Genomic DNA, 14295 nt, shown 5'->3' with positions numbered 1-14295 from the left:
TTGTGTTGGAGATCAAAGAAACAAGAGAGATTTAGAGTCCAAATAATACACAGTGAATGGTAGGGCTGTCTTTTCTGAACACAATTCTCTGTAATTTTTTTGGTCTTAATGTAGAAGTCTTTGATAACACGATCCCATCCTACTGATGTTTTGTTCTTTAGCTTCATCCTTGATCCTGTGCCTATAAAACCTGCAGGGTGCTAGTTCCAGGGCTGGGACTTTAGACATCCTTCCAGGTTTCACAGTGAAAAGAGAGTTCCTGCCATGAAATGCTGATTATGAAAGGATGTTTTGGTAGTTCTCCCTTTCCGTTGCCATCTCCCATCTCAGGAATATTGACAAGGATGGAATATTGAAAAATTACAGTACCTCTGGCTATGCACTGCATATGCTCTGTATGGTCCAGCCAGGATTTATTGGAACAATTCCATTGACTGTGGTTAAATGCCAGCAAGAGGGAGCTTAATTTTTCATATTTCCAGAGTTCTTTGTTGCTCATGTGTAAGTTCATCTGATGTCTTGATTGTATGTTAATTTCCTGCCTGTGTTTAATGACCCCATGAGCTCCTGAACCTACACAGCAAACCCCGATAAAGGACTTCACACTGTCACTTTCTGAGGAGGAGTCTGTATCTCCTCTAATGACCATGTCCTAATTAGCTCTTGTAATGATAGCCAAGGGTTTGACACTCCTGTGATGTAAAACAAGTTTTGGTTTGAGTCAAAAGTACGTGGTGTTCTTTCCTTGAAGCTGGGAGTGTGGGGACATGCATTATTGATGAGGATTTCTATATCAGTCCAGGTTGATTTTCCTTAGTACAATCTTTTATTTCTACGAAAAATGAAAGCTGGTCTTATGAATAGTAACCTGCATTTCCTGTGGAGATAGGAAATGGGCACATAATTTATGGGCAGGACGTTGGAATAGCTGTGTTATGCCTTGCTGCGCTGTTCAGGAGTAATTCAAGACCTTCAGAGTTCCCTTTCAATTAGCATTTCTACAATTGCCATGGAATGATGTCATCATGGAAGGTGTGGAATGACTGTGTGTGTAGAAAAGCCCTCAGTCACATCTGATCATTTGACTTCTGCCAGAAGGACGAGTCAAGGCTAACACTAACTTCTGAGTGTTATTTGGTAATTAATGTGTCAAGTCTTAATCAAATAGATAAAAATACTCTGTTGTGTATTTGATAAATATCCTCCATAATACTTTAGTCAATATTATTTACAGGTTTCTCAACAAAACCACCATATTTGTGGTGGTTTCATATCACCATTCTTTGTGATCCCTCATTGCTGCTGTGCTCTCCTGAGCACTGGCTGACTCACAAAGGAGGGTAAAATACCTTTATTGCCAAGCTCAGCTCTGTTTCATGAGGATTCAATACCTGTGAAATGTTCACTGCTCACTCTAGGCCCAGCGTTTTATCCAGTCCCATCTGTCCGCCCGCTTTCATGAAATGCTTTTAATGCTTTTAATCTCAGAAAATTGTGTTGCTCATGGCAATCCCTCCCTTCCTTGGTGATTACTGCCCTCCAGGTACTCCATGGCAACACCCAGAGCTTCCAGTGTCCCCCAGAGCCAATTACTGTGTCAGGAAGCACTTTTGGGATGACAGTGCTCCTTCTCATCCAGTGTCTCTGTGGTGACTCCAGCTGCCCACGGTGACAGCCGGCTGCAGCATCAGGCACAGAACCGGTCAATGGGGGCACTGCCAACCCTCCAAGGGCTTATTGTGGCTTTTCTATTGCAGATAACTGCCAGGGAATAACCAACAGGAGGAGTTTATGGATCAGATGTGCTGTTTATCTGCTTGTTAAAAGCCAGACTGTACAAGGGCTGGGCAGGTTTCTTGTGAAGGGCTCAATCTGCTCAGTACAATCAGAAATACCCAGCAGAGAAAAAGTGACTACAAAGGCATGACTTGGATGGAGCAGGAACAAGGATGATCCATGTTACCTTTGATGGAGCACTAGATGCCCTCAGAGGTGAGCAGATCAACACCCCTGGTCACCACCACCACATTTATGGAAGGCTAACTTTGTCAAGACTATCCCTGAAATCAATAGAGAAAAAACTTCTAAGATACCCCTTCTATCCCAAAATAGGTAGAGTGGAAATAAACCTCCTCTTACTGCAGACCACAGGCAAGAGCTTAGAAATATTAAAGTTAAAAATCTAGACTTGTTTGACCCAAGGTGAATCTGGGCCTGAACATGCTCTGACAGTGTAGCTGGGTGGTCACTGCTATATTGCTGAAAATTCCCCTGGATTCATAATGCTGTTAGAGTAAAAATCTTTCAAGGCATAGAGTGAGGGAGAAGAACTTTGCAAAATCCACCTCCAAACCCCACACTCCATCCAAAATCCACAAGAGGATTGATTAGTTAAACACTTCCTCATTGTTTTAGCAGGTTTTGCAAGGATAAGAACCCTTCTTTCTACCTACCAGAAAACACAACTTAATGAGATCCTCTAAAGGGCACTGGGAGCCACTTCAGATTTTTTTCCAGGATAATCTTGCTCTTACACCTGGAAAAAGGGAATTTGCAAGTCCCAGACGTGATAGTCCTGCTATGGTTAAAAAATTGGAAGTGAATAGTAGGAGTGAGCAGCTTTCATAAGGGAGGGAAGCAACAGAAGGATTCTGGAGGAAACTGCACTGCTGAATACATGCATTAGTGACCCAAGAAAAGTGTATTAATGGTGAGGCTGACAAAGTTTTCTGCAGATATTAATCTGTTTCAGAGCAATAAGCACAAAAACCACTTGTGAAGGACAGGAGAAACACTTGAGATTGAGTGAGAAATAAAAGCACAGAATAAATCCACTGTGGATAAATGTGAAGGGGGAGTTGAATATAAAGGTGGATGCCTGAAAACAAATCTGATGGGCTTTCATCAAACCTTTATGACTCGAGTGAGAGCTTGATAGGGTGGCAACAGTTCCACGAAAGCATCACTGCAGAGCTCAACAGCAATCAAAAAATGCTAAATTGAATGCTAAGAGTCATTAGGAAAGAAATGGAAAGGAAAATAGATCATTATGAGACTGTAGAAATTCATGGTTCTCCCAGACTCTGAGCACCATGAGGCATTTGGCCACTCAGTGTGCTAAAGGGATTGTTATAAATAGAAAAGTCACTGAGACTGACAAGTACAATTAAAGATATGGAGAGACTTCCATACAAAATGCAGCTGCATTGGCTGGGTCTCTGTCCTGGAAAAAAAAAATAAACAACTGAATTCAGGGATTGGACAGAGGTCTACAGAACCATGGACAAAGAGGAGCAGGGAATTCCTTATTTTCTCATCAAATTCAAGGCCTGATCTAGCAGGTGCTCAGCTGGAAAAGACAGTTTTCCTACAGTATGAGGTACACCTTGGCAAAGGATGGAATTTAGGACTCAAGACAGAACACATCTATCATGAATTATTAAATTAGCTCAGGGAACTACTTCCACAAAGATATGGGATTTACTTCCCTTCATCCTTCTTTTTGTGGCTCAGTATAGAAGTCACCAGACTGGACCACAAAAAACAGCAAAGATCTTGTGAGAAGATCAGCAGAGGAAGGCATTTTTCTGTGCCATGTGCTGCTGCTGGAGCAGGTCCAAAATGAAGGAATTTTGTTTCAACCTTTGTTCCAGAGTGAGAAATTCCTTGGATCACTTGGATCAGCCAAGCTGCTGCCCAGTGAATCATCTCATGGGGGGGAGGCTCTCCACATCTCACAACTTCCAGCTTTGGCTGCAGCCCTCTCTGGTCCTGACTGCACCGTTTTGAGATGTTCTCTGGCATCCCTTAACTGGCTCCATCTCTCTATTGATGGTTTACTCTGTACGAAAGACAAACTTTTTATTTGATGCTGATTTCTGTAAATTTAAGCTGATGTATTCAGTTGTGAGTGGGGGCAGCTCCCACACAGCCTTCAGTTCCTTCTGGAAGCCTGAGCAGAGTAAGGAGAAAAAAATTCTACAGAATTATTTACTAATAATTAATTATTTCCCTGTCCAAAAGTGGGGTTTGGCAGACACTTAGAGAAATGTACAGAACTGAGGCAAATTTGGTTCTTCTTCCAGGAATCCTACCCTAGCATCTGGTGACTCATGAATTTCTAACAAAATCTTTGTACTCACCAACCTTCAAAGACTTTTCCTTCCACAGATTTTGAAATCCATGGAGTTCTCACAGCCAGCAGTCAGTTTTCAGGTTATCTCCACCTTGGTGGCCACTCTAGCATTCAGCCTAATCTTTCACCCCCGATTTAAAATTCTAGATTTAATATTCAACATTTCCCCTTCAGTATTTTTTGCAACTTGAAAGACAAACTTATCCAGCTTAGTTGTTCTTCACACAGAAGCTGTTCTGCAGGTTTCACCTCTGTTTTTTGCTCCTGGACATTAGGGAAAATAAGGCTGGGAAAAGCAAATTAGCTTTAGTGACAGAGGGCTTAGCTAACTGAATTTATTGCATATCAGCTGGTCCGTGGTATACAGCAGTGTGACCACTTTTAGCCTAAGGCAAGTGCAAGGCAAAGTATTTCACAAAGTTAGTTTAATTTGGCCTTTATTAATGTTTGGAAACATTGGAGTTTTTGGTTTGTGGTTCAGGATTTTTGGTTTTTTATTTTGTGGGGGTCTTTTATTTTGTGGGGGTTTTTTATTTTGTGGGGGTTTTTTTTGTGGAGTTGTTTTGGTTTGGGTTGTTTGTTTGTTTGTTTTTAATTAAGGCTTGGACCTCCAGTTAATTTTGATAGTGGCTCCTAGATTTTACTTTTTGTCACTTTATGACAGTCTTCACTTTTCTCCTAGAATGCTCTTTCACTCTATCAGAGACTGAAAACTGCATTGAATATTTTTTTTTTTTCATTCATTTAAGCAGCTTGCTTGTACTTCCAAGGTTATTTTGCTTTTTACTGTCTGCTTTTTGCATGGCAGTATTTCTCTGCATTGCAAGATAAACATAACTTTATAATTTTACAGTGTGAAGGAAAGACGAAACTGTTGGACCCTGTGACTACAAAAGTAAAAATATCAAGTGCAGTAATTAAAATCATTATGAATGAAGAAACTAATATCCATCTCCACAGGAATTCTCTATTAAATTAGTATTCAGGATTTTTTAAGGCACATGTATGCAGTAATACTAAATGAACATTTCCTAGCTTCTTCTCCCCTCTCTCCTTGCTTTTGTGAATATTGGAGAAGGGTGGGAATGTTTGATTTGGGGGATGCAAATAATGCATGACTAAAATTAATGATGCATAACCATATTAATGATGTGTTAGAGACTTTAATATTTGTATTATTAATATTAATTTTAATTCATTATAATTTATTAATTTTGTTAATAAATATAATTAATTAGAAATTGTAAATTAATTAAGTTATAAAATTCATTAATATTGATACCATTTGTATTGGTCTAGCAGGACATTCTCCTGACAACCTCCACAATCATTTGTGCTTGTTGGGATGGAGTTTTTTCATTAATTATTGAGAAACAAAAGGGTCTAAAAGCACAGAGCTTGGTCTTTACCTGTGTGTGTATTCCACAGGACACAGGAACTTTTATCTGAGCATCTGGAGGCATTGAAAAGAGGAGAAAAAAACCTTCTTGAAGGACAAAGTGACAACAGGAGAGTCCAAGAAGTATCTCAAGCTAAGAATGGGAGTCAGTGAAAGATATAAAGAAAGAAACACATGTAAAACTAAATTTGTAGCAAGGCTGACAAAACCTACAAAGAAAATTTGTAAAAAAAACCCAAAAAAACAACAAAATGAAGGACAGGGCTGGGTGACAGCAGAAAAAATATGGAAACTGTGACACGAGGATTTGACATTTCCCCATGGTCAACCAACAAGGAGCAGCCCTTTCCATGCCCTCAGTGGAGTCCAAGGAGTTTCCTCCTCTTGAGCAACTCTCCAGGGAGCATGAAAAGTGTTTTAAGTGATCCTGTCTTATCCATAATGGGATCTGCTCAGGCTGCCCCTCTTGAACCTTCCCTCTGGACAGCCAGAGCACTCTGGCTGTGGCACTGGGAGCAAAAATAGAAGCAAAGCGTGAGTGGGAAGTGTTTGAAGCCTTGGGAAGCAACAGAGATAACTGTAGCCTGGCACAGGGGTTTCTGAAGTAGGAAAGGGCAAGCAGAGCTTCTTAGGTTCACTGAGAGGTGAGGTTTGGCTCATTTCCTTTATAATTTTTCATATAATTTTTTTTTTATAAAATAAAAAAAATTTATAAAAATTTTGATTTTTTATTAAAAAAAATTAATTTTTTATGATTTTTTATAAAAAAATCTTTCAATATTATCAACATCTATTCATCTTGGACCTTTTTCTTTTTCCTTTCTTGTGGGATTTAATCCAACAGACAGCAGGTGGCATGGAGAAGAAAGATGCAGGGAACAGAGGGAGGAGTCCTGACAGCCTTTAAGAAACACTAGGGGGAAAAAAAAAAAATCCCTTTTCAGAAAATCTTTTGCTGCCTAAAAATGAAGTTCCAGCTCTGACATCACATCACATTTAAAGAGACAGGGCAGATAAATTGAATCCTTTTAATTTTGTGTTCCTTTAGGAAAGAAGAAAAGAAACAGAAACTCAACATCAGCATAAGCTGATGGATCCCATGGATGGCCCTTTCCCCATTTTACTGTGGGTAAGGGCAGGTCTCCAGTTCATCAGCAGTGTTGCACATCAGGGAACAGCACACATCCCCCTTCAGCAGAAATGTAATGCCAACTCATTCTGCAGATGGGAACAGCCTCTCAGTCCTGGCAAGAATGAAATTATTTTTATTTTTTCAACAAACATCTGTTCTCCTCCTATTTTTTCACTTCCTCCACCCCCCCTCTGGTCTCTCCACTTGACAGACAAATTATTTCTGAGCTTGTCTGGGTGCTTTTTGACAACAACCAGGTTTCTGAGCCTCCACACTTGCCCAGTTGTGCTGAGGATGAGGAGGTGATGGAGACACAGTCACCCTATATTCAGTCTTCCAGGCTACCAGCTCTCACACTCGGGGAGAAGGACAAAATGACCCTAAAGAAGGTGTAAATTAACATGTTTTGAGGTTTACTGCATTCCAATTGTAACTCTTCCATTTTTGATTCTTCTCCTTATTACAGAGAAACGTCCCTTGGATCAGATACACAGAATATTTCTGTGATCCTGCTGCAAAGTACTGCCAGGAGCAACAAGAGGTAGATTTAAATAGTTGAGTGAAGTTGACATTTTAATATTAACAGACAGGGTATCTGAGAGAAGCCCATGTTCCCCCCATTCAACTTGTATCACACAAAATGTAGGTGCAGTCAGGGTGAGTGGCCAAGACCAGGGAAATTATCCCAGTTTTAATCAAGAAAACAATAACACTGCATTTTACATATAACTGATGAAATTTTTGTAGAAATCCTTCAGGATTCCTTGCATGGGAAAGTGAAGTCCTGAAATAAGTGTTTCTGTAGACAGAATGTACATTTTACATTAAATACAGGATAAAATCATAGAACTCTAAGATTGGAAAAGACATCTAAGATCGAGTCCCACTGTTAAATGTTAAGGGCTGTTGTAAGAGACACTTCTTGCTCCCACCATCCAGCAGTGCTGCTCCTGTCAGCCTTGTCCCATACACTCCTGAATAAAACCTGCAGTGAGTCGTAGAAATTAATCAGATATACACAAAGGTCGTGCATGGAGGGGGAGAGCTTCATTGATTCCTGCAGTCACACAATTTTTATAGCATTTCTAGTGCTTCCAGGCCAGATGTGAGTGTGGAGAAGAGGGACAATGGAAATGGTGCATTCCCAATTTAGTTGTTCCTGACAGACTTATTTTTTCAAGCACCTCTCCCTGACATTTCCCTGAAATTCATTGTTGAGATTTCCTCCTTATCACCAGTTGAGGCTGCAGTTATTAAATGGAACAAACGCAATCCTTAGTTGATGGAAATAAGCACAGCCCACAAAAACTTAGTCACTCCAGATTCCTAGGCCTGACTTTTGCAGGAATTCCACTCAGTAATCCTTGCAATAAACCAAATAGCCACCAGCTTACAGATGTTTGTGACCTTACCAACATCTGCATGGCATTGTATTTACCAGACAAGTGATTTGAGGGCTCATGAACAACTTTCAAATGTCATCATTTCTTCAAAGAGAGGAAGGGAAAGGAATGATTACTCACATACTGGACTATTTTGATTGTGAATCACAGAGTTACTTCCCATACCCTGCTAGGCCATAGGATATACTAATTTTCTATTTATTGCAGTCATAAATAAAATAGTTTTCAGGAGATGGAACAAGGAATCCAATCACTGGAAATCCCTTCCTGGCAATGGGCATTCATTACAAGCCCAAACCTATTCATCACCAGCCTTTTATACCTTTTGCTTACATAGTTTGGCTGATTCACCTTCCAGGAAAAGTGATTGATTTGCTCTGAAGTGACCTATTTCCTCCTGAGAGGTGTGGGAGAGCTCTTATCAGTCAGACTCCTTGTCTTTGCTTTAGAGTAAATTGGCTTGGCTCCTGTCTGCCTTTCCCTGGGTTAGAGGGTGCAGCTCCTCAGCTTTCACACTGCCTGGCTTGAGGAGATGGATTTACAGCAAGTTGGCACAACCTCTGTCTTAGTGGAAAAATGAGTGCCAGCTCTTTCATGTTTTGGGCTGAATTTAACAACACCCCTTGCAATTTAGGAGACAACCCCAAGAGTCCTGAGGGCAAGCTGAGGGAGGACTCACTCCCACAGCCACCTCGAGGATCTGTGGTGAGAGGGAACAGCTCCATCCCACCCTCTGGGCTGATGTTCCCCTCCTCATCTCCAATTTAACGCAGACCAAGTTCTACTTTCAGTACTTATATGGTCCCTGCTGCTGAGAGATGGGCTCGTTGTTCTGATGGAAATTTTTAGTACTCCTAGAAAACGGTGCCAGCTGGAATATTCACCCTCTGTGTGTCCAGCAAGCAGCACTTTCCATTTCCTCAGTGAAAATCCTCTTGGCTCCAGCAAGCGCTGCAGGAACCCACACACCCATGCAAATGAAGAATGACGCAGATTGGGATCTTGCAGATGGGAGCTGCAGATCTGAGGACAAGGAACAAAATTGGATGCTTCAGAACATGAGGTTCCTCTCCTCCAGGTGTCAGTCAGGTCACCATATCTCAACTCTGTGACGTTGCACAGCAATAATAGATGTGCTCTGTGTAGGCAGGGCTGTGCCAGCAGCACTCGTCCCTTTATCAGGCAACTGCTTTTCTTGGTGCAGGCTCATGGATTTCCAATAGTATCTATGAAAACAATCTTGTTTTGGAAAAACTTTTGGAGTAATAGGTTTGAGGCTTTCTGCAAGTAACACTGGGCCAATTCTCAGCTGCTGACAGATATAACTAATTGCATTATTTGCATATATTTTTAATTCATGGTGTCTCATTTCCTGTTTCCTTTTTTAGAATAACAAAAGCCCCTGATTGAGGTCCAGATTCTCAAACCTTTTGTTACTAAATAAACACTGATTGATGCTAGTTAAGAAAACAGCATGTAGATTTTCTTGGTTTTTAGGGAGGGTTTATGATTCTGGCTTCCTGGTTAAAATATATTTTGTCAAAAAAACATCATGGGACTGATATATTAGTATATCCATACTAAAGTCACACTCAGCCATCGTATTTCATTGGTATTCCTCACTGTGCTGTCCCTGTCCTCATGTACCAGAATGCAAAGGACCTGGAAAATATCCAATGTTTGAAGCTTGGTATTCACTGGTGGAGCTGATGACCCACAGGGACAAAACTGGGATCCAGGGCAATGACACTCAAAACCAAGATATCTTTTCAGCATAATCTGGTTTTGCCTGAGGCAGATGATCTTCCAGTTCTGCAGAATCCACGGCACTCTTTAGTTTTTTCCCAGTTTTTTTACAAGCTTCCCAGATGTTGGGGATCTGAGACAGCTTGAGCCAGACAAACCCAGATGGATGTTGTGGGGATATGAGGTCTCTCAATTACCAGATACTGCTAGAACTTTGCATTAACAGCTTTGGACCAGCCAAGTGTTGGAGTCAGAAGCCCAGAGCGTGTGCCCTTATCTGTGATACCTGACTCTGACATCCAAGAAAGCACTGAATGTCATATAACACCATAGAAACAACTGCTAAATAGAAAAACAAAGAGCATGAGAGTGTAAATTAGAGAGTTTTCTTAAGTCACTGGGTGAAAAAATTAAAGTTTAGAGTTTAAGCTTGTTTAGAAAGCAAAAGACAAGATGGAGGATTTAGGGTGTTGTCTCTTCTTCATCTTCTTCTAGAAGTTTTTCAGTAGTAATAAGTGATTCAATAAAAAGTGCCACAGTGCAGCACAGAGGCGTTAGGTCACTGAGCCACTAAGAAAAATAATTTTCTTGCCATTTGTTAATTGGATAAATAGACATATAAAAAACCTTGAAGTTCTTTGTTAGCCATTTTTCACCTTTCTATCTTAGTGCACATAGCTCCTTGTACCCTGTATACGTGAAATGTAGATAAGGGAAGAATAAACAACCAGGTCCAAACAAGAGAAAACTGCTTCTCATCAATCTTCAGTCCAAGAGAAAAAAAGAACCCAGCCACAAGTGTCCCATCAGGACAGCCAAGAACTTTATCTACACCTTCCCATGGGCTGCCCTCAGCCCACCTCAGGCTGTTAAACGTACCCTGACCACACAGCCCAGCTGTGTTGTGCAAGAGACAGGCTGAGAGCTGGGGATGTTCAGCCTAGAGAAGAGAAAAGTTCCAGGGAGATCTTATTGTGGCATCTCAGTACTTGAAGAGGACCTATAAAAAACAGGGAGAGAGACTTTTTATACTGGCAAATAGAAATAGGAGGGGGAATTATTTTAAACAAAAAGGGATTTAGATTAAATGCTCAGAAAAAAAAGTCTTCCCTGTGAAAGTGGGGGAGGCTCTGGCACAGACTGCCCAGAAAAACTGTGGGTATCCCTGGAAGGGTCCAAGGCCAGGTTGGACTGGGTTTAGAGCAGCCTGGGATAGTGGAAGGTGTCCCTGCCCTTGGCAGGGGTGGCTGGAACTGGATGGTCTCTTAGATTTCTTCCACCACAAACCATTCTGTGAGAGTTTAAGGATCTCTTCATCAGTGCAGGGTGGTATAAGGTGCTTGGAAGGAAAGGTGCAGTGGGGCAGTGAGACCAATCTACTTCAGCAGAGCAGAAAAGCTGAAATATACCCCACAGAAAATCAACATGAGCATCACAACTCCGCTCAGATACCTGCTTAGCCATGCTTGCTTCTCAGTGTGGGTAGCAGCCCCCAAAATTACAGCAGGGGGGCTTTAATTTTCAAATTAAATTTGTACTCCAAAAACTCAAGGCAGTAACTTGCTGAGCAGAGTTCTCTTTGTCTGTAGCAAGGATTGTGCTCTGAATGCCAGCACATTGGCTCTCCAGGGTGGTCTCTGCAGTAAAGGAGAACTTGGGGTGTTACCCTGCTTCACTTGCTAGAAAAAGCTTCACCAGGGAGGTTTCTTAAAAGGGTCTAAACCAGATTCCAACCTGCTGCTCTACAGAGAGCTCTGCTCATTTTGCCCTGTGAGATTGTGCCTCACCCACTTCCATCACCTCAAAATCAGCTTCAGGGATGGTTTGCAAGCAACTATGTGACAAAGCTTCAGTGCTCTTGGGTGTTTTGCTTTTTTAATATAGGATTATAAATGCTTTGTGTTGAAAGGGCCCATTCAAAGTGGTCTAGCCCAAGTTTTCTGTCATGGGCAGGGACAACTTCAACTAGATCAGGTTGCTCAAAGCCCTGTCCAAGCTGACCTTGAATATTTCCAAGTATGGGGCAGCCACCACCTCTCTGGGTAGCCTGTGCCAGTGTTTCATCACCTCATTGTTTAAAAATTTCTTCCTTATATCTAATCTGATAACAGACAAGAGTTAACCCCTTTTAGTTTAAAACCCTTGTCCTACTGCAGTAGACCCTGCTAAAATTCCATCCTCATCTTTCCTCATCCCCTTTAGGTATTGGAAAAGACTCATGAGGTCTCACCAGACCCTTCCCTGCTCCAAGACGAACACCACAATCCTTCTCAGCCTGTTTCAACAGCACTCACAGCATCTTCATAGCCTCCTCTGCACTCATTCCAGAAGGTCCTCATCTTTTCCTTGCAGAACACAAACAATAGCTCTGTTATCTAATAACAAATTGGCCCAATGCAGTCACAGGTTAAGACAGGCCAAGAAGATCCAGCTCTGCCCATGCCCAGCAGAGCTCTCCAGAGGGCTGCAAGGAGCCACTTGCACCTCCTGGGAATTCTGGGGTGAGAAGCAATGGGGAAGCACAAGGCACTCCCCTATTCCATAGATACCTTTTGCCAGGCCTTTCAGATTCCTGTTCCATGTCTCCTCCCTGGAAGAAAAGTGAGGAGTTTCACTCCTGCTTCTCAACTGCAGCAGGATAGATTTTAACAGGGCATAAAAACAGTAATCTGTGTCACTTCCTTCCTTTAAACCTTTAAAGGGAGTTTTGTCTTCCCATGAACTCTGTTCCTGCTCTGTAATTTGAACTTGCTAAGAGGAACCTGGCATTTGAAAACTGATAAAGATTTCTGATCTGAGATGCTGATGCTTGAATGGACCTGTGTCACCAAGCCTTCTCCCTGCCTCAGCTGGTCTTATTTCCTGAGCTTTAGGTGGATTGTTCCTTTTTTGGTTCTCACATTGATCTGTCTCATCCCACATTTCAGTATTTTTCTCAGCCAAGGGTGTATATATTATCGCTCTCTTACTCCAACAGAAAAAAATCCTTCAAGTCCATGAGCTCTGCACTGATCTCAGACCGAGATATCCTGCTCTCATTTTCCACTCTGCTCTCACAGCTTAGTGTGAAGCAGTTAGGATGAGAGATGCCTATCTCCCTCAGGAGAACACTTATGTTGTTTAGCTCCATATGATTTTGTGGTACTTAACTCATTCTTACAGCATGTGACCAGTATCACACAATTAAGGAGCTCAGGGACTTTTGGAAATTTGTTCTATTTGCATTTCCAGCTGCCTACCAACTTCAGAAAACCTGATCTTTGCTTATGTACATCACATACTAAGATACTGTGCTTTAACTTGATTGCAGAAATTTTACCTTGTGAGAGGTATTACAGCCTACCCTAGAATTATTAACCCAGGTTCTTGTTAATAAATCCCTTAGAGTGGATTAGAGAAACAACACTGAATGACCAGTATTTGTAAATACACACATGCAAGACTCATTGTAGAACAATTTGGTTGCACAGGAAAACTACTATGGAACCATTTTGGTTATTATTATCTATAGTTAAAGGCAACATAAAAGCATAAAAACATCACTAGAAAAAATGTATAAGAGAAAAATATCTTACCACCCCTAGGCTCTATAATGAGACTTAGTGCAGTTCCACCATCTATTGGTCATAAACCAAACCCATCAGAGGGTGAGTTTGGTTTATATTCACTCGGGTTCAGGCAGGAACACCCAGGTACCACCCCTGGGGCGGGGAGCTTCAGCTGGGTAAAGTTGTGTTGTTGATCAAGGACACCTGGATGTGGAATGTTGTGGGTCAGGAACACCTGGATGATGGAATGTTGTGGGTCAGGAACACCTGGATGATGGAATGCTGTGGGTCAGGAACACCTGGATGTGGAATGCTGTGGGTCAGGAACACCTGGATGATGGAATGCTGTGGGTTGGGGGACAGTTTGGGAGAATTTGATGCCTTCTAATTCTATACAGCTGCCCATTACATGAGTGCAGCTGGGTCTGTCATGGCCAGGGTGGCCCATCAGCAGAGTGAGCACCTTCAGTCATGGCCAGGGTGGCCCATGAGCAGAGTGAGCACCTTCAGTCATGGCCAGGGTGGCCCATCAGCAGAGTGAACACCTTCAGTCATGGCCATGGTGGCCCATCAGCAGAGTGAGCACCTTCAGTCATGGCCAGGGTGGCCCATGAGCAGAGTGAGCACCTTCAGTCATGGCCATGGTGGCCCAGCAGCAGAGTGAGCTCCTTCAGTCATGGCCATGGTGGCCCATGAGCAGAGTGAGCACCTTCAGGCCACATGTGAATGTCCCAGGAGCTCCCAGACAGGGCAGTTACCACAGCAGGGATCACTGACAAGGACAAGGAGACAGTTCCTGCCTCACAGGGTTCCCCTCTTTCCTTATCCCATCCATCAGCAGTGTGGCTGAGCTGGGCTGTGCTCACCCTCCCGTACTCTGCAGATTCCTCTCATGGTTTGAGCCATCAGCATCCCACTCTCTCTTCCAGTAT

The 14295-nt window shown here is 42.2% G+C and overlaps 1 long non-coding RNA gene across 2 annotated transcripts; it reads right to left on the bottom strand.

Annotated features, from left to right (window-relative positions):
• Positions 1 to 6548: 6548 nt before the first annotated feature.
• Positions 6549 to 13518, bottom strand: LOC111929106 (uncharacterized). 2 transcript variants are annotated; one of them, XR_015287044.1, is made up of 6 exons: positions 13391 to 13518; positions 12365 to 12443; positions 12046 to 12190; positions 10695 to 10815; positions 8954 to 9092; positions 6549 to 6778 (listed from the first exon to the last, which is right to left on the bottom strand). It is a non-coding gene; the product is annotated as an uncharacterized LOC111929106 (long non-coding RNA). The 2 variants fall into 2 exon arrangements; XR_015287045.1 differs by lacking the exons at positions 6549 to 6778; positions 8954 to 9092 and having other exon boundaries at positions 10614 to 10815.
• Positions 13519 to 14295: the final 777 nt, after the last annotated feature.

Source organism: Cyanistes caeruleus, chromosome 5, assembly GCF_971803275.1.
Source record: "Cyanistes caeruleus chromosome 5, bCyaCae1.hap1.1, whole genome shotgun sequence".
Lineage (NCBI taxonomy): Eukaryota > Metazoa > Chordata > Aves > Passeriformes > Paridae > Cyanistes > Cyanistes caeruleus.
The sequence above is the reverse complement of the archived record's forward strand: the minus strand, read 5'-3'. Positions and strand labels throughout refer to the sequence as shown.